This window comes from Macaca nemestrina, chromosome 4 (genome assembly GCF_043159975.1).
Source record: "Macaca nemestrina isolate mMacNem1 chromosome 4, mMacNem.hap1, whole genome shotgun sequence".
NCBI classification, from domain to species: Eukaryota; Metazoa; Chordata; class Mammalia; order Primates; family Cercopithecidae; genus Macaca; species Macaca nemestrina.
Window position 1 is genome coordinate 158,292,421 of NC_092128.1, and position 18,637 is coordinate 158,311,057.

Sequence of the window (18,637 nt, forward strand, 5' to 3'; positions counted from 1 at the left end):
CCCCCACCCCACAACAGGCCCCGCTGTGTGATATTCCCCTTCCTATGTCCAAGTGTTCTCATTGTTCAATTCCCACCTATGAGTGAGAACATGTGGTGTTTGGTTTTCTGTTCTTGCAATAGTTTGCTGAGAATGATGGTTTCCAACTGCATCCATGTCCCTACAAGGACATGAAACTCATCCTTTTTTATGACTGCATAGTATTCCATGGTGTATATGTGTCACATTTTCTTAATCCAGTCTGTCATTGATGGACTTTTGGGTTGGTTCCAAGTCTTTGCTATTGTGAATACTGCCACAATAAACATATGTGTGCATGTGTCTTTGTAGCATCGTGATTTATAATCCTTTGGGTTTATACCCAGTAACGGAGTGGCTGCGTCAAATGGTATTTCTAGTTCTAGATCCTTGAGGAATCGCCACACTGTTTTCCACAATGGTTGAACAAGTTTACAGTCCCACCAACAGTGTAAAAGTGTTCCTATTTCTCCACATCCTCTCCAGCACCTGTTGTTTCCTGACTTTTTAATGATTGCCATTCTAACTGGTGTGAGATGGTATTTCATTTTTCCTACATTCTTTAAATCATCTCTATATTACTTACAATACCTAATACAATGTAAATGCTATGTAAATTGTTATTATGCTATATTTTCTATATGAATTTTTTTTTAAATTTTCATCTGCAGTTGATCGAATCCAAGGATGCAAAATCCATGAACACAGAGGTCTAATTGTGTATTTAGGATGTTAATTTTATGGATATGAAAATAATAATATAACAATGTAGAGATACATGTAAAACAGAGTCGTGATCAAGAACGTTGGCTACAGAGCTGTATAACTTGAATTTCAAACTTACTTCCTCCTCTTAACTAGCTCAGTCCTTAGATAATACACCTACCATCTTGCTGCCTCAGTTTCCTTCTATCCTCCCTTATAAAATGGATGATATCATTGAAATGATGATTAAATAAGTTTATACATATAGTGCTAAAATTAGTGTCCAGCCCATAATAAATAAATAATATGAGCTGCTATGATAATAACTAATGATGCACTTATATATATATATATATATGGAATTTTGAGTTTTACCACTAGAGAATATTCTTTCTTTCCAAATATCTTAGGGATATTTTACCAAAATCAGTAATGTATATGCCACAGGAAAGCATGATAAATTATTTTATGTGGAAATTATATGGACCACATATCTAAATACACTAAAACTCTAATAATAATAGTAAACAAAGGATCATACAACAAAGAAATTTTAAAACACCCTCCTAAGAAACTTTTGGGTAACAAAAGAAATCAAAACTTTAAATTATCTAGCTAATTCTATATTGTATTCTAGATTCTGGAATATAACCAATTAAGTGTCTATATATCAAACCTAGGTGATTATTATATTAATACAATCGAAGGTTTACCATACAACAAAGGAGATAACATCTTTGCAACTTTAGAACAAGAATTTTTAAACAAGAAATAAAACACACCTCTTCAAAGAAAAACAGTGATCCACTGGACAATTTTTAAATTATAAACCTATGTTAATCAAGGACCCCATTGAGAGAGTGAAAAAACAGCTCGCATAGAGAAAGAAGATACTCATAATGTACATGTGTAACAAAGACTTCAGATCCAGAAAAAAAGAACACTTAAAAATCAATAGGAAAATACAAAATAAAAATAGACAAAAAACTTGAACAGTTACTTCACAAAAGAAGTATCTAAAGGGTCAATAAAATATGAAAAAATAACTTCGCATATCATCAGAAAAATGCAAATTAAAACCATAATGTGAGACCATTGCATACCCACCAGAATGGCCAAAATTAAAAAGAACAATCAATACTAAATTTTGTCACAGATATGGAGTAAACAAGTATCCGATATATTGCTAGTAGAAATGAAATTAGTACAACCAACTTGGAAAACTGGTCACAACTATTAATGTTGAAAATACACATTCCAAGTATATCCCCACCAGACATGCATCCATATGTTCACCAAAAGACATCTACTAGAAAGTTCATAGCAGCAATATTTATAATACTCTATAATCAGAAACGACCCATCAAGAATAGAATGGATAAACAAATGGTGATGTATTCACACAATAAAATAATATATAGCAATAAGAATGAATATATTATAATTATACATAACAATATGGCGGAAGCTCACAAATAATACTGAGCCAAAGAAGTCAGATGCAAAAACTGCAAACTATGATTTCACTTATGCAAAGAACAGAAAAGGCAAAATTAATCTATGCTACTAAAAGTTAAGGTATTAGTTACCTTTGGGAGGATTGTGACTAGAGAGAAGGGCTCTGGGAAGCTAGTACATTCTATTTCTTGATCTAGGTACAGATTACACAGGTTTATTCAGTTGGTGATGGTTGTATGAGTGTGTTCAGTTGGTAAAAATTCATTGAGCTTTATGACTACGGTGTTTGCACTTTTCTCTTTTTATATTAATTATCTTTCAATAAAATGTTTTAAAAATCTATGGGAACAGATTTAAAAGTATACTAATAGGAAAATACGGAGCACTTTGTGCTTAACAAAAGGATGTCACTCAAGAAGGTGTAAAAAGTAATACAAAATGAAACTTCCCTTTTCTGCTTCTACATGTAGAAGCAGAAAAGGCAGAAAAGGGAAGTTAATAGAGATTAAGAACTACATTAAAATTAATGATAAAATATTAAATTTTGTCATTAATATTTAATATTAAAAGTATTAAAATGCAAAACTGATCAATAAATTCAAGCACCAGTTCTTTGAAAAGACCATAGGCAAACCTCAGAAAATGTTAAATGCAAAAAAACAAAAAAAAAAAGAGGTAAAACCTAAGCTTGAAAAATGATGAAGGGGATGGGATATTATCAGAGATCAAAAATTCTCAACTTTAGCAACACTGACATTTGGGACCAGATAATTCTTTGTTATAAGGGGTATCCTGTGCATTGTAACAGTAGCCCTAGATTCTACCAATTAGATGGCAATAGCACATTCCCACTTCCATTTGTAAAATCTGAACATATCTCCATACATTTACAAATGTCGGGGAAGGCAAAATCACCTCCAGTTGAGAAGTAGTGCAGTGTTAAAGGAAGTATGACTCTGTACTATTAACTTCTTACATCTGAATAAAAAAGCAATGTTTAAGGAAATATACATTATAAAAAATGGTGGAAATGTGGTAGAGAAGCTCAATAAAACAATAACCAAAAAATTAAAATTTTTATTAAAGATTCATTACCCCAGAAAGGCAAATTCTGAATTTCCTATGTTGTTACATTGATTTGTGTGTATATTCATGCCCTGCTACCACACCCATTTAATCACTGTGACAGAGAATACCTTTCCAACTTCTAAGAACTAGTTCATTCATCTCCTACTTAGAATGTTATTGAGAGAAGCTATACAACAGAAATATAAATGAATACTCCATATAAGTAATAGAAATTTTTAAAATTTGATTTAATAGATAATTATAATTATATATTAATTGTAATAATAAAATTTTATAAAAGTTCATGTATCCAAAATATTATTCCAATGTACATTCAATACAAAAGTACAATATTTGAACACCTTTTTCATGCTAAGTATTTGAAATTTGGTGTGTATGATATACTTACAGAACATCTCCATTCAGACTAGTTATATTCCAGGTCTCAATAGCTATGTGAGTATTGGACAGCACACTTATAGAGTATATTTAAAGATGGAAATTTCCTGGATTCATTTTCTCATTTCCTGAAGACAGTAGAAACGTGATCTTTAAAAAGAATTTTTAAAAAATCAAAGATAATTGGCATTTCAGAACTCAGAAACAAAATCTTTAAACAAAATGTTAGCAAAACAATTATCATTGCCTTAAAATGATAATATGTCATTCATGATCAAGTATGGTTACTCTAAGAATGCAAGGTATAATTTATATTGAACCTATTAATATTATTTATCCTTTACTATATAAGGGAGAAAATGTATGAGCAGTTTAACACCAGAAATGTATTTAGCTAATTAAATTTCATTTATATTCCTGATTTTATCTTTTTTTTTTTTTTTTTTTTTTTCTGAGACAGAGTCTTGCCCTGTCACCCAGGCTGGAGTGCAGTGGTGTGATCTCAGCTCACAACAACCTCCACCTCCTGGATTAGGTGATTGTCATGCCTCAGTCTCCCAAGTAACTGGGACTACTGGTGCATGCCACCATACCTGGCTAATTTTTATATTTTTAGTAGAGATCATGTAGGCCAGGCTGGTCTCTAACTCCTGACTTCAAGTGATCCCCCCGACTCAGCCTCCCAAAGTGCGATTACAGGCATGAACCACCATGCCAGGTCATCCCACCATGCCTTGCTGTCTATATTCCCGATTTTAAAAGGAAAAAAAAAAAAAAATTAGCTTCTTGTATGTTGTAGACCATATATTAAAGTTCAAAAGCTGATATCAAAGGTAAAAGTAAAAAGTCTTATTTTTAATAAAATTGAAAATTAAGAATAGGAATACCCTAATTCTTAAAGATGCACTGCTTAAAATCAGCTCTCTCCAAATTAATTTATAAATATCTTGTAAGTCCAATTAGTGTCAAAGTTATTAAAAACATTACCTGTAAGAAATAAATTTTTAAAATGGCCAAGAGATTTTCGGATATAAAGTGTGCTTTGTGACTTACTAGGTGTTAAAATAAATAAGAAAAAAGTAATTAAAATAGAGAGGAACAAGTGCAGTTCAATGACACAATGTAAAGTCCAGAAGGAACTCAGATATTTATAGAAATGTAACATACAGAGACAGTTACTTTTCAATTCCAGTAAAGATATATTCTTCAATACATGTTTGAAAGTTTGGCTACAGTGAATGTTTGTTGGAATACTATTCATTGGTGAAAAATAGGAAATCAACTAAAATTTTTGTGATGGTTAATACTGAGTGTCAACTTGATTGGATTGAAGGATGCACAACACTGATCCTGGGTGTGTCTGTGAGGGTGCTGCCAAAGGAGATTAACATTTGAGTCAGTGGGCTGGGAAAGGCAGACCCACCCTTAATCTGGGTGGGCACCATCTAATCAGCTACCAGCACAGCCATAATATAAAGCAGGCAGAAAAACGTGAAAAGGCTAGACTGGCCTAACCTCCCAGCCTACATCTTTCTCCCATGCTGGATGCTTCCTGCCCTCAAATGTCGGACTCCAAGTTCTTCAGCTTTGGGACTCTGACCGGCTCTCCTTGCTCCTCAACTTTCAGACGGCCTATTGTGGGACCTTGTGATTTTGTGGGTTAATACTCCTTAATAAACTCCTTTTTGTATGTATGTATATCTATCCTATTAGTTCTGTTCTTCTAGAGAACCCTGACTAATACAGATTTGGGAACCAGGAGTGGTTCTAGAGGAACAGAATATTAAGGAAGGAGTTCTTTCATTGGTTTTGGGGTTTCTGGAATTGTCTGCTTAATATGATTAGACCCCAAAATGCTAAAATCTCTACTTCTAATAGTATGGAGAAAACTGATAGTTCTTGGCATGAATTGTTTAGAGAGTTATGCAAGATAAGTGCATCTGACACTCTTGATTCACCGCTCGTGAGACGCAAGGAGTTTAGTGACTCTATACCTACTACCTTTGACCATATGTAGAGAATCAAGGAACATAATGAAGTTGGTTGGTTGCTCCTAAGTTCACTGGACAAAGTGATGAAAGAAGATGATGAACTCAAGGATTCTAACTCTAGGTTACAGAAGCAGATATTTAGCCTCAAATCTACTAAGATTGCCCTGAGTGAGAAAGAGCTGTAGAGAAAGAGCTGAAATTGTGGAAAAACAGACATAAACTCATCATGGGAGGGGCTGACCTGCAATGAAAGATGCATGCACAGCCTCCCCAGCTATCTACTGTTAAAGTGAGGGCATTGAATGGAAAAGAATGGGACCCTGCAGTCGGGTGTGATGGCTCACCCTTGTAATCCCAACACTTTGGGAGGCTGAGGCAGGCAGATCACAAGGTCAGGAGATCGAGACCATCCTGGCTAACACGGTGAATCCCTGTCTCTACCAAAAATACAAAAAATTAGCCGGGCGCGGTGGCGGCATCTGTGGTCCCAGCTACTCAGGAGGCTGAGGCAGGAGAATGGCGTGAACCCGGGAGGCGGAACTTGCAGGGAGCTGAGATCGTGCCACTGCACTCCAGCCTGGTCGACAGAGCGATACTCCGTCTCAGAAAAAAAAAAAAAAAAAAAAGAATGGGACCCTGCAGCTTGGAATGGGGACGTGTGAGAGGAGCCTGATGAAGCTGGGGACACTGAATTTGTAAACTCTGATGAACCTTTTTTGCCAGAAGGAATAGCTTCCCCATCCCCAGTAGTGGCAACATCCCCTCCCTAACCCATGCTGACATCAGCCTTTCCACCTTTGTCTGAGGGGATAAAGCTTGCACTGCCTGAGGCAACAATGATAGACTGCCTGAGCCAGTTGCCAGGCAGGATGATGTTGATTCTCCTCAGGAACCATCCCCCAAACCCCTGTTTGCTTCTAGATCTATAACTAGACTAAAGTCAGGGCAGGCCCCTAGAGGGGGATGGTATATTTATATAATGCAATATTATCCACCCATTTAAAATTATGTTGTGGAAGAATAATCTATATAAAGAGGTTTATTATACAGCATTAATTGACAATGAAACAGTTTACCAAGTAATAAGTAATGTGAAGCTCAATTTTTGTGTTCTCTTTGGTGTTCACACCAAAAAGATCTCTCTGTACTCCTCTTAGTAACTTTTTGCTGCATTATCAAATCCCTAAGATACAAAAAATCAAATTCTTGAGTTTTACCTAACCTAAACTAGGTTTAACCTTAATTATTTTTACCCAAATTTCAGTCAAATTTTGATGTTTTTGTTTCCCTATCTTTTCTTTCCCTTCTTCTCTTTTGTACCCTTGTTCTCTTTCAGCAAGGTTTTTATTAGCCTTTTTAAATTTATTTTTTCCATTTCCATTTATCTAATTGGGAGCAATTATGAAAAGCATTTTAGAAGTTATTGCTTATTAAAAGAAATTACTACTACATCACCTTGCCTCCACCTCCATCTTTATCAATGAGGATACCAAGAGACTGAATGCTTCTTTTTTTTTAATTATTATTATTATTATACTTTAACTGAAAGCTTCTTTAGCTTGCTCCTCTGCCTCAAAAGCCATGTCCAAACCTGACGTCATAATTCTGAAATGTGTTCAGAACCCACTGCTCTTCTTTAATAACACTGTAACTGTATTGTGAGCAGCGAAAGATGAGACATAACCAAGTCTGTGTATGTTTGTATCTTTCCACAAGGTCAGATTTTTATTGGTGTTATTTCAATCGTAAAAGTCACGAGCTACATGGAGTTCCCAAGGAAGCAATTCTTCTTAGCACAACCTGTTCACTCAGTAGTTAGCGCCATGGGCACAAGGGCTCAAGCCACAAGTCAGTCAATATTGCAAATCACACATGGTAGCATAATTAATATATAAATGTTATAGATTAAACATTCCATATCAGACAAACAATTAACATCAAGATAAAAAGGTTTAGGAAAATGGGGTCAAATGAACCAGTGCAAGGAGAGTGACATGGACAAGGAGAGTCCTGGCCTGATCTGATGGACGTCAATGACTTGCACGGAAGAGTCTTTTATTTGGGCAGAGCCTTCAACCTCAAGTGCCAGGTGCTAATTACAAGTGACGGCATAACTCGGTCTATCAAGATGGCCATCTTGAGCTGGTGAAGTCTTGCTATTCTTATGGCCCCAGAATATTCTGGTGAGGACTGAATTGATAGTAAAGAGTGTGCCTGGTTATGTCTTTATCTGATTGATTGCAGTCTCTGTTGATTAGGTGAACATCTGATCCCTGTTGGTATGATGCATTCTGAAATGTAAGATGAGTCTTTTTCTAAGATGGAGTTACAGATGTCAAGGGTGCTCTATAAACAGCACCACTCAGTCCTTGAATACTTTTCATAGGTGCATCTATAACCGACCAATAGATCTCATTGCTAACAATCTCCTCCCCTGTCCAATCCATACCTCAGCCTGAAAGATTTTTCTAGAATACTGATTAATCATGCCATTTGTCTGCTTTTTGGAGAAAATTAGAACTCCTAAGAATGGATTTCAAAGCTTTTGAGCCCAACCTGATTTTCCAACCTCACCTCAGTTTATCACTCCCTGCCTACCATACCAAACTCCACCCATCTCAGAAAGTATAGGAATTTTGAAGAAGTGTTTCTGATGGAATAGTCTAAACATTGTGCACATTTTGTCAGGTTGTATATGTGGTACCACTGTAAATTTTATAATGACAATATATTTTCCAATCATTTGTTTTTCATCCATATATTTCTGATCATTTTAGTAATAGAAATTTTTTTACAGTAATTTGTTTTATAAGTATCAGGTAATATCAAATCTCCCTCATGCAAACACATTATCATCTCTTTAACTTGTGTCGCCCTCACTCCATCCTCCACCCTTTTTCCTTTCAGGAGAAACTTACTTAGTGGTTTCACTCTTATTTTTTTTTTTTGTTTGTTTAAAATGCCCCATCCTTTAAGTAAAGGATTATTCCTCCAAATGACCTGTATCTTTTCATACTTTTCTCTCTTTTTTTTTTTTTTTTTGTTCATGATGTTATCTCTACTTGAAAATTCCTTGATATTTGTCTCCACTGAGTTAAATCTTACAGACATTCAAGGCTTACCCCAGACAATACTCCCTCTTCAAAGGTTTCCCTCTTGATATTCCTAACACATCACCTCACATGTGAGTAGAAAGTTGAATTTATTATACTTAATCTCCTCATACTACCACTAACAGCCTCAAAAAGGAAGATATATCTATATCAAAAGTCTAGAAGTTAAAAGTTTTGGGGTTAAATAATCTGCTTTTGTTCCCAATTTACAAATTACTCAAATTTCAATCTACTCTCTCTTTTGCATGCCCATTGCCCTTTGTAAATGCTCTCTTGAAACATTTAACACACTCTTTGTCTCGCACCATACACAAAATCAGGTGGTATATGTTCATTCATTTATGACTTTTTCAGGCCCTAATAGTCATTAAAGGACAATAAAAGAAGATAGGAAGGAAGGAAGGAAGGGAATTCTATTCAGATTTCTAATAGCCTGTCTATCTAAACTTTGAGTTGAGGTAATGTATGACCCAAGAATAAAAAGAAAGAACTTGGATAGCTTAAGCTAAAATTAAATTCCTGCAAAAGGTGAAAGTTCACACTTTTTTTTTTCTTTTTGGTGGAAGCTTGATTACACCACTAGAAAAAAAAAAAAAGGTTAAATTACTTCTTTCTCTTCCAATAATCTTGTGTATTACATTGCTGCAAACATTTGTATATGGAATTGCTTTTTAAAAGCAGAAAACCTGCTTCGCTGTGAACACTGGTTTGTAGCTCCTTTTTCATTTTCTTGACTAAAAACTCAGTTCTGTAAATTGTTTCAGTAGTTCAATAAACAAGTTGTAAATTCTGAGCTCCCTAAGGATAATGACTGTGTCTTATTCAGTAATGTTTCCCAGGAGCCTCACTAATACCAGGAAGGCAAGTTTGCCTACATTTACTCGAGAATATATTGTTGTTAATTCTCTAAAGACCAATGGAGTACGTGTTCTCTCAACGTCCATCCACATGGCAAAACTGTGTGAAGAATAACAATCAGACAGACCTCAAATTTGCTCATTTGATGATTTATCTTGTTTGATGAAAGGCGCAATAGCCTAAGAAAACTCTCTCTTCTCAGACACTATTTGCCTCAAATCAATAGTATGCAGAAAATACCACCCACCACAGGACAAATGAAAATTGAAAATTGTCTTGACTCCAACTACAACACAAAGGGGAAAAAGACGTAACAATCTAATTTTCAAGAAAGCAGTCTCAGTTAAAAGCATTGGTCTCAGAAGTCTTTTTTGGTGACTCTGCAGATGATCCTATTAGATTCTAGCAACTGCTAAGATTGAAATACTCCAAAGTGAGACAGAGTGTTTAGGAAACACAGACTAGATGGCCTATGATTCGTTAACTTTATTAAACAGCACTGTATTTCCTGAACAAACAGAACAGTACACTGGTATGTTCCTGAACTTTTAAAGTTTTGCAGTTGATGGGGTTCAGGACACACTAACCCAGAATGTAGCATCTTGACATTTGAAAAATTGTAGAAACATGAAGGTCACCCTCACCTTCCCCTTGCCCCTTCTCCTCTGAAGCAGGCCATAAAATGTAGAAATAATTCTCTGATCTTCTCTCCTGTAGCAGAGAATAAAATCAGTGAGTTTCCCGTGAAGCAGGTCATAAAATCCTGTTCCCTGAGGTGCCCTCCTTGTACCTGGAGGGAAAGAATGCTCTTATCTCTGAAGTCAGAGAGACACAGAGAAGAATCTGAACAAACAGGCCTTGCTAAGATGGGGTTTGTGACCATTAGATCATACCTCGTATGTCCAATCACACTTCTGCACAACTCTCCACTCTTCCTCTTACCTAAGCATAAAAACATATAGGTTTCCCTGTTTCTTTGGGTCATTTCTTTTTTTTTCTTTTTTTTTTTTCTTTTCCTTTTTCTTGGAGTCCGATTCTTGCTCTGTCAGCCAGGCTGGAATGCAATGACACGATCTTGGCTTACTGCAACCTCTGCCTCCTGGATTCAAGAGATTTGCCTGTCTCAACTTCCCAAGTAGCTAGGATTACAGTCATGCACACCACTCCCAGTTAATTTTTGTATTTTTATTAGAGAAGGAGTTGCACCATGTTGGCCAAGATGGTCTCGAAATTCTGACTTCAAGTGACCAACCCGCCTCGGCCTCCCAAAGTGCTGGGATTACAGACGTGAGCCCCTGCGCCCAGTGGGTTTTCATTTCTGAAGGCTCCCATGTCGGGCAAAACTTATATTAAATAGATTTGTTTTTCTCTTGTTAATCTATCTTTTGTTACAGGTGCCTTACCTGGGAACATTGAAACAGGTGAGGAAAAGATTAACACTTTTTCTCCTTTGCACATTTCACTTAATTAGAGTACAACAGACTCCAAGTCTCTCTTACTTCTTGCTTTCTTACCCTATGCCCAGCTTTAATTTCAAATTTAGTTTCAGTGGTTAATTGCCTTAGAAGCCTGGGAAATTAGTTTTTATGTTAACTAAACACCAAATGTGAACAAATCACTCTGCTAGATGCTTTACATAGTCTACCCAATTTTCCCTTAAACAACTTCCCAAGGCTTATGGTTTTTTTCCTATTTATTCTTAGGAAAACTAAGAGTCAAGTGATCAAGTAACCATCAAGGAGAGATTCATAATCTTTCCACTGGACCAAGTCTGTCTCCATGTTTATTCAACACACAGTGGCTTCAAATGCTATCCTCTTTATAAAACTTGCTCAGATTAGGTATTCTTCCCCCTCCTTCCCCATCTCCACCCAGAACTCCAAGATATGAGAGCAATCTGGCTTATCCCTTCAATCTCCCAGGTGAACCAGAATCAAAATAATTCCTAACAAGAACAACATGTTCTAGTGAAAAACAACGTGCCAGTTGAGGAATTAGATGTTCTGGGCTCCATTGACTTGACCGGCTGTGTTACCTGTGCCCAATGATTTAACTGCTCTTAGCCTTATGTTCCTTGTCTTTAACTGAGGTTAACCATCTAGTAACATAGAACTTTTTAGTTTGAGTTATAATGGAATCTCTAAGAGAATTTTGTAAGTATTCTTTAAATTAACATTTAATCCATAAACTGCACATTACAGACATTGCCCACACTTTTTAATTTAATCTTTTTTTTTTTTTTTTTTTTGAGATAGGGTCTCACACTGTCACCCAGGCTGAGTTGCCATGGCACAATCGTGGCTCGCTGCCGCTGTGACCTCTTGGGCTCAAGCGATCCTCCCACCTTTCAGGCTCTTCAATAGCTGGGACTACAAGTGCACGCCACCATGCCTGGCTAATTTCTGTATTTTTAGTAGAGATTTGGTTTCACGATGTGGCCTAGGCTGGTCTCGAACTCCTGGGCTCAGGCTATCTGCCTGCCTCAGCCTCCCAAGGTGCTGGGATAACAGGCATGAGTCACCGTTCCCAGCTGCTCACAACTTTAAAAAAGAAAGTTTAATGTCTCAACTACATTCTAATGTCATTTGGATTATGTTCCAAGAAACTCTTTTTTGTCAAGGAAAACAATTATTTTTACAATCACGAACATGTTAGTTTATTATTTGACATTTAAAATGTGCCGTTCTTAGATTGAAATATCTCCATCCAAGGTGCACCAAAAGAGAATGGATTCCCTGAGATGATCGAGCACAGCAGCATTTGAGCTATCAGACAATCATAAATTGGGAATGACAGGTATGCTGACCATGGCGCATTCCATGGTGAGAATGGTAAGGACTTAGCAGCCTCCCATTAAATTAATGAGAAACCTCAGCCTTTTTGGCCAGCAGGATTAAACAACAAAATGGAGACATCTCAATACCTTTCTACCACCCTGGGAATGAAAGGCAAGATTGACAGGACAGCCAATTCAGCTAAGTGTTTGGCTTTTCACCCAGGTTACCCCTAGACAGGGTTATTATTCCACTATTCTCTCATTTTGGCTTTCAAGATTAGCAGCAGTTAAAATAGTGTTTTTGAAGTATTTATGTTGTTTACACCCTTGTTTCCTGAATAAATAAGAAATTAAAAGACTAGGAATCCCTCCAGGTCCCTAAAACTGTCCAATAAAGGTATGCTCTTAATTTGGATTTATAAGCAGGGTTTTCATTTTATGGTCTGCTTGCTTTTTATAATCAGCAACTCTTCAGTCTGCAATCTAAAAGGAGGCATAGCAATTAGTTAAAACTTAAAATGAAAAAGACTAGAATCTAACTGCATTTTTTCTATTCTGTGAGGCAGGATGTTAAAAATCAAAGTATTGGCCGGGTTCGGTGGTTCACGCCTGTAATCCCAGCACTTTGGGAGGCCGAGGCGGGTGGATCACGAGATCAAGAGATCGAGACCATCCTGGCTAACACGGTGAAACTCTGCCTCTACTAAAAATACAAAAAAAAAAAAAAAAAAAAAAAAATTAGCCGGGCGTGGTGGCGGCACCTGTAGTCCCGGCTACTCGGGAGGCTGAGGCAGGAGAATGGCGGGAACCCGGGAGGCGGAGCTTGCAGTGAGCTGAGATCGCACCACTGCACTGCAGCCTGGGCGACAGAGCGAGACTCCGTCTCAAAAAAAAAAAAAAAAAAAAGTACCGGATTGGGAATTAGGCAAGTAGTGCCACTAACAACCTGTGCAGCCTGGAAAAATCTGGTCTCTCAAAGCCTCAGTCTCTCCATTGGTAATCAGTCAGACTGTAGGATGGCTACATTTTTCAACATTTTTAACTATGCTGCTCTCTTTAAAAACAAAGAATGAGTAGGTAACAGAGCACAGATATTCCCAAGAAGATATATGCCCAAGAAAATGTATCCTTTCTTGGGCATATATCTTCTTCTATAAATGGGGATCTATTTACAGATTTCATTTATTTATTTTTCTTGAGACGGAGTCTCACTCTGTCTCTCAGGCTGGAGTGTAGTGATGCGATCTCGGCTCACTGCAACCTCCGCCTCCTGGGTTCAAGCAATTCTTGTGCCTCAGCTTCTTGAGTACCTGGGATTACAGGTGTGTGCCACCCTGCCTGGATACTTCTTGTATTTTTAGTAGAGATGAAATTTCACCATGTCGGCCAGGCTGGTCTCACACTCCTGACCTCATGTGATCCACCCCCCTCGGCCTCCAGAGTGCTGGGATTACAGGCTTGAGTCACCACACCCGGCCTGTTTACAAATTGATAGCATCTGTTTTTCTACTATTGAACACACAAATTCTAATCCATGGAAATGCCATTTACATATTGAAGAGTAAGGACACAGAACATTGTTCACATTGCTACTGTTAGTATTCTTTACTGGGACTGATAGCATCACCTGTTAGGTCAACATTGATCCACCAGTCAACACAATTTGCTTGTATTTTTGCTTTCTTTAATCCATAATTTAATTCTCTTAACCCCACCCCTGCCCTGGAGAAAAACCATAGACATCATTTTGAAGGAGTTTATTTCTCATAATCTTTTAAAACATAGATCATGAAGTGACTGTGTTTCCATTTAGGGGATTAATTCTCTGTGTGTTTTCTAATTCCTTAGGCTGACTTGTCTTATCATCTCAACACCCATTAACATCTCACCCAGAGAACGGAAGCTTAAAGAAAGCTGTTGAAGATTTAAGATAATCTGTAGGTTTGGATGGAAGTTTTTTTTAAATGTATTGTATTTATTTCTTTATTTGAGACAAGAGTCTCGCTCTGTCACCCAGGTGGGAGTGCAGTGATGCAATCTCGGCTCACTGCAACTTCTGTTTTCCGAGTTCAAGCGATTCTCATGCCTCAGCCTCTGGAGTAGCTGAGATTACAAGTGTGTCCACCACACCTGGCTAATTTTTGTATTTTTTTAGAGACGAGGTTTCACTGTGTTGGCCTGACCTCAGGCGATCCATCCACCTCGGACTCCCAAAGCGCTGGGATTACAGGCATGAGCCACCGTGCTTGGCCAAAGGTTTTTAAATTGTAAAGACCTGTAACATTAACCTTTGCATAGAGAAACACAGAGTGGGGTTACTAGATCTGTATGTTCCACAGACTTCTGAGAGAGCTTAAGCCCAAGGAAAATAATGAAATCCAACTTTAGTGTCCAAAATTTATTAGTAGTTTTTTATTAAAATCTGCAAGGAAAAGAAAGAGCAACATTGAGCACTTACTATTTGACAAGTACTTTATGTATATTAGCTTGCTTTATCTTATCTTAGCCCTAAAAGTGTCATGAGTCCTGGTTCACATATAAAGAAACTGAGGCTTAGCAATGTAAGGATTATTCCTTTGACTCTTTCTTTCTGTGACAGGTAGTCAACAGCAAAATCAGTATTCCACCACTAGTCTATGAAGCTCTAAAATTGATGTTTTCCCTCTGTCACTGCTTCTCTTGCAAAACCTATTAGATGTTTCCTTTATTTCTGTTCTTCATACTTCTTTCTCTCTATTGATTGATTGATTGATTGAGACAGAGTTTCGCTTCCATCACCCAGGCTAGAGTGCAGTGGCATGATCTCAGCTCATATGACCTCCACCTCTCTGGCTCGAGCAATCCTGTCTCAGCCTCCAGAGTAACTGGGACTACAGGCACGGATCACTGTGCCTTGCTGATTTTTATATTTTTAGTAGAGATGGGGTTTCACCATGTTGGCCAGGCTTGTCTTGAACTCCTGACCTCAAGTGATCTGCCCACCTTGGCCCCCCAAAGTACTAAGATTACAGGTGTGAACCACAGTGTCCGATCACTCTCTCCATCTTTAAACTTAAGGTGAAGGCTTTTTAGTTTAATTTTCTTCCACCTACCAAGCTTCTGGTAATAAAATAATTTTTATTTTATTAGAGTTTGCATTTATTGAGAATTATGTGGCCTAAACTGCACTGTAGGGTTTGGCACTATAAGAATAGCGTTTATGGATTTGAAAACAAAGGTTAAAAAGATTTAGTAATTGCCTACAATGAACTTCTTGGTGAGTTTTGAAGGAAAAAATTCAATCCCTTGTCCACGTAACTACAGAGTGTGCTGTTAGCCACTATTTAAAAATCTAAGCCTCAGGAAGAAAATATATATTAAAATTTCTTTTATTTCAAGTAGGGGGGATTTAATTAAATTTGTATTTTTCAAGGAGATTTAGCTGCTTATCTCTATTTTGAAAATTCTCTTCAGCCTTTTGCTTTTTGAAAAACGATTTGCACTATGCCTAAGAAAACAAGAACCAAACAAAATGCCACGGATATTATGGTTTACCACTGCCATCTAATGGCCGCTAAGACTAACAAATTGCAAATGTTTTATGACCGAAAATGACCAATGTACAATTATTAAAATATGGAGCTGCAAGGTTGAGTTTGAAGGGGAATGCTGGAGTAGCGTAATTTGATTTCATTACTTACTCTGGATCTGAGCCATCCCAAGAGTAAATACACAGTTGTAGCTCTTCCTGCGTGTGTCATGAAGTAAATTCTAGTGTTAGAGGCCTGTAAACCATGAACTGTAAAAAGTGAACACGCCATGTGCAGGTGGGAATTTTGCTTTAAATTCTGTAAACTTTTGGGGTAAGCACAATTTTAAGTCGCATCTGTATATTTCAAAAACATTTTGGAATTAGCTGTGTGAATGCCGTGCTGTGCTTGGTGACTGATACATACACTGAGCAAAACCAGCTGGTGTTTTGGTCCATAGGAGCATGGATGGTGCTACTGGATACAGCATTCTGAATTTTTATTGCATGTAGATTAATGTAACACTTCATTTTTCGTTTGTTTTGTTTGCGAATTTGTTCAAACACTTCTTTGTTTGTTAGCTTATTTAAACCACTTGTGCCAGAGATGGCTGTCCATTTTGGAGTGCAGACACTAGAGATTTTGGATTCAGATATGTTTAGAATCATGAGTTTGAAGAACATGCAGCTATTCTAAATTTAGCAAATATTTATTGAGTTTTGGTTAGGTGTTGCATACAGAGTAAACATGACATACTCTTCTTGCCTTCAAAGTAATTGTAGACGTATCAAGTAACTATAGAAAGCAGAAACACAGATAGGCAAACACAAGACAAAATGTGGTTAGTGGGATTGAGGACATGTTACCCCAACATGTGACACCTTGACTTTTGAGAAAACAGCAGAAGCAGAAAGGTCACTCTCACTTTCCCATCACACTTCTCTCCTAAAGCAGGCTACAAATCCCAGCAAGCTTACTCTTTGACCTTCTCTACACCCTCATTTCAGAGGTATCCTCCCTATACCAGGAGGAGAGAAACAGGGACACAGAAAAGAATCTGAACAAGCAGAACTTACTAAATTCCTGCCTTCCCCCAGCCCAGTTTATTACCACTAGATTATGCCCTCTTTGTCCAATCATAATTCTTGACAACTGTTTACTCTTAATCAAACTGAAGCATTAAAATACACAAGCTTACCTGTTTGGGGGATCTTCATTTCTGAAGGCTCCTATGTTACATAAAATTTATATTAAATAAATTTAAATCCTACTCAAACTATTCCTAAAAATAGTTGAAGAGGGAGTATTTCCAAACTCATTCTATAAGACCAGTATTACCCTGATAGCAAAACCGGACAAAGACACAACAAAAAAAAAAGAAAACTACAGGTCAATATCTCTGATGTATATTGATGCAAAAATCCTCAAATAATTCCAGCAAACTGAATTCAACAATATATTAGAATGATTATTTATCATGACCAAGTGGGATTTATCCCTGGGATCCAAGGATTGTTCAACACACACAAAATCAATTAGCATGCTACATCATATCAACAGAATGAAGGATAAAACCATATGATCATTTCAATTGATGTGGAAAAAGCATTTGATAAAATTCAACATCTCTTCATGATAAAAGTCCTCAAAAACTGGGTATAGAAGAAACTTACCTCAACACAATAAAAGCCGTATATGACAGGCCCACAGCTAGTATCATATTGAATGGGGAAACACCGAAAGCTTTTCCTCTAAGATCTGGAACATGGCATGGATGCCCACTGTCACTATTGTTATTCATTATAATACTGGAAGTCCTAGCCAGAGCATTCAGACAAGAGAAAGATGTAAAGGGCTCCAAATTAGAAAGGAAGAAATCAAATTATCCTTGTTTGCAGATGATGTGATCTTATATTTGGAAATACTTAAAGATTTCACAAGAAAACCATAAGAACTGTTAAATTTACTGATAAATTCAGTAAAGTTGCAGGATATAAAATCAACATACGAAAATCAGTAGCATTTCTATATTCCAACAGTGAACAATGTGAGAAAGAAATAAAAAAGCAATCCCACTTACGATAGCAATACATAAAATTAGATATCCAGGAATTAACTTAACCAAATATTTCATGATCTGTATAATGAAAACTATAAAACACTAATGAAGGAAATTGAAGAGGACACCAAAAAATGGAAAAATATTCATGTTCATGGATTGGAAGAATCAATATTGTTAAAATATCGCTACTACCCAAAGCAATCTACAGATTCAATGCAATCTCTGTCAAAGTACCATTGACATTCATCACAGAAAAAGAAAAAAAAAACTAACAATTATATGGAACCAGAAAAGATCCAGACTAGCCAAAGAAATCCTGAGTAAAAAGAACAAAACTGGAGGAATCACATTACTTGACTTCACATTATACTACAGAGCTGTAGTAACCAAAATGGCAGGATACTGACATAAAGACAGACACATAGACCAATGAGAATAGAGAACCCAGAAGTAAGACGTGCCTACAGTATTTTTGACAAAGGTACCAAGAACATGCACTGGGAAAAAGATAGTCTCTTCAATAAATGGTGCTGGGAAAACTTGATTTACAGATGCAGAAAAATGAAACTAGGTCCCTATCTCCAACCATATACAAAAGTGAAATCAAAATGGATTAAAGATTTAAGTCTAATACCCCAAACTATAAAACTACTACAAGAAAACATTGGGGAAATTCTCCA

General features: G+C 36.9%; 1 long non-coding RNA gene across 1 annotated transcript in view; it reads right to left on the minus strand.

Moving 5' to 3' along the window:
* LOC105483461 (uncharacterized) overlaps positions 1 to 18,637 on the minus strand; it is a 256,962-nt gene that overhangs the window by 208,318 nt on the left and 30,007 nt on the right. The window contains exons 3-4 of the long non-coding RNA XR_011622679.1: positions 10,255 to 10,321; positions 3,659 to 3,798 (exon numbers count right to left, since the gene is read on the minus strand). This is a non-coding gene — a long non-coding RNA (uncharacterized lncRNA). The remainder of the gene's footprint in view (positions 1 to 3,658; positions 3,799 to 10,254; positions 10,322 to 18,637) is intronic.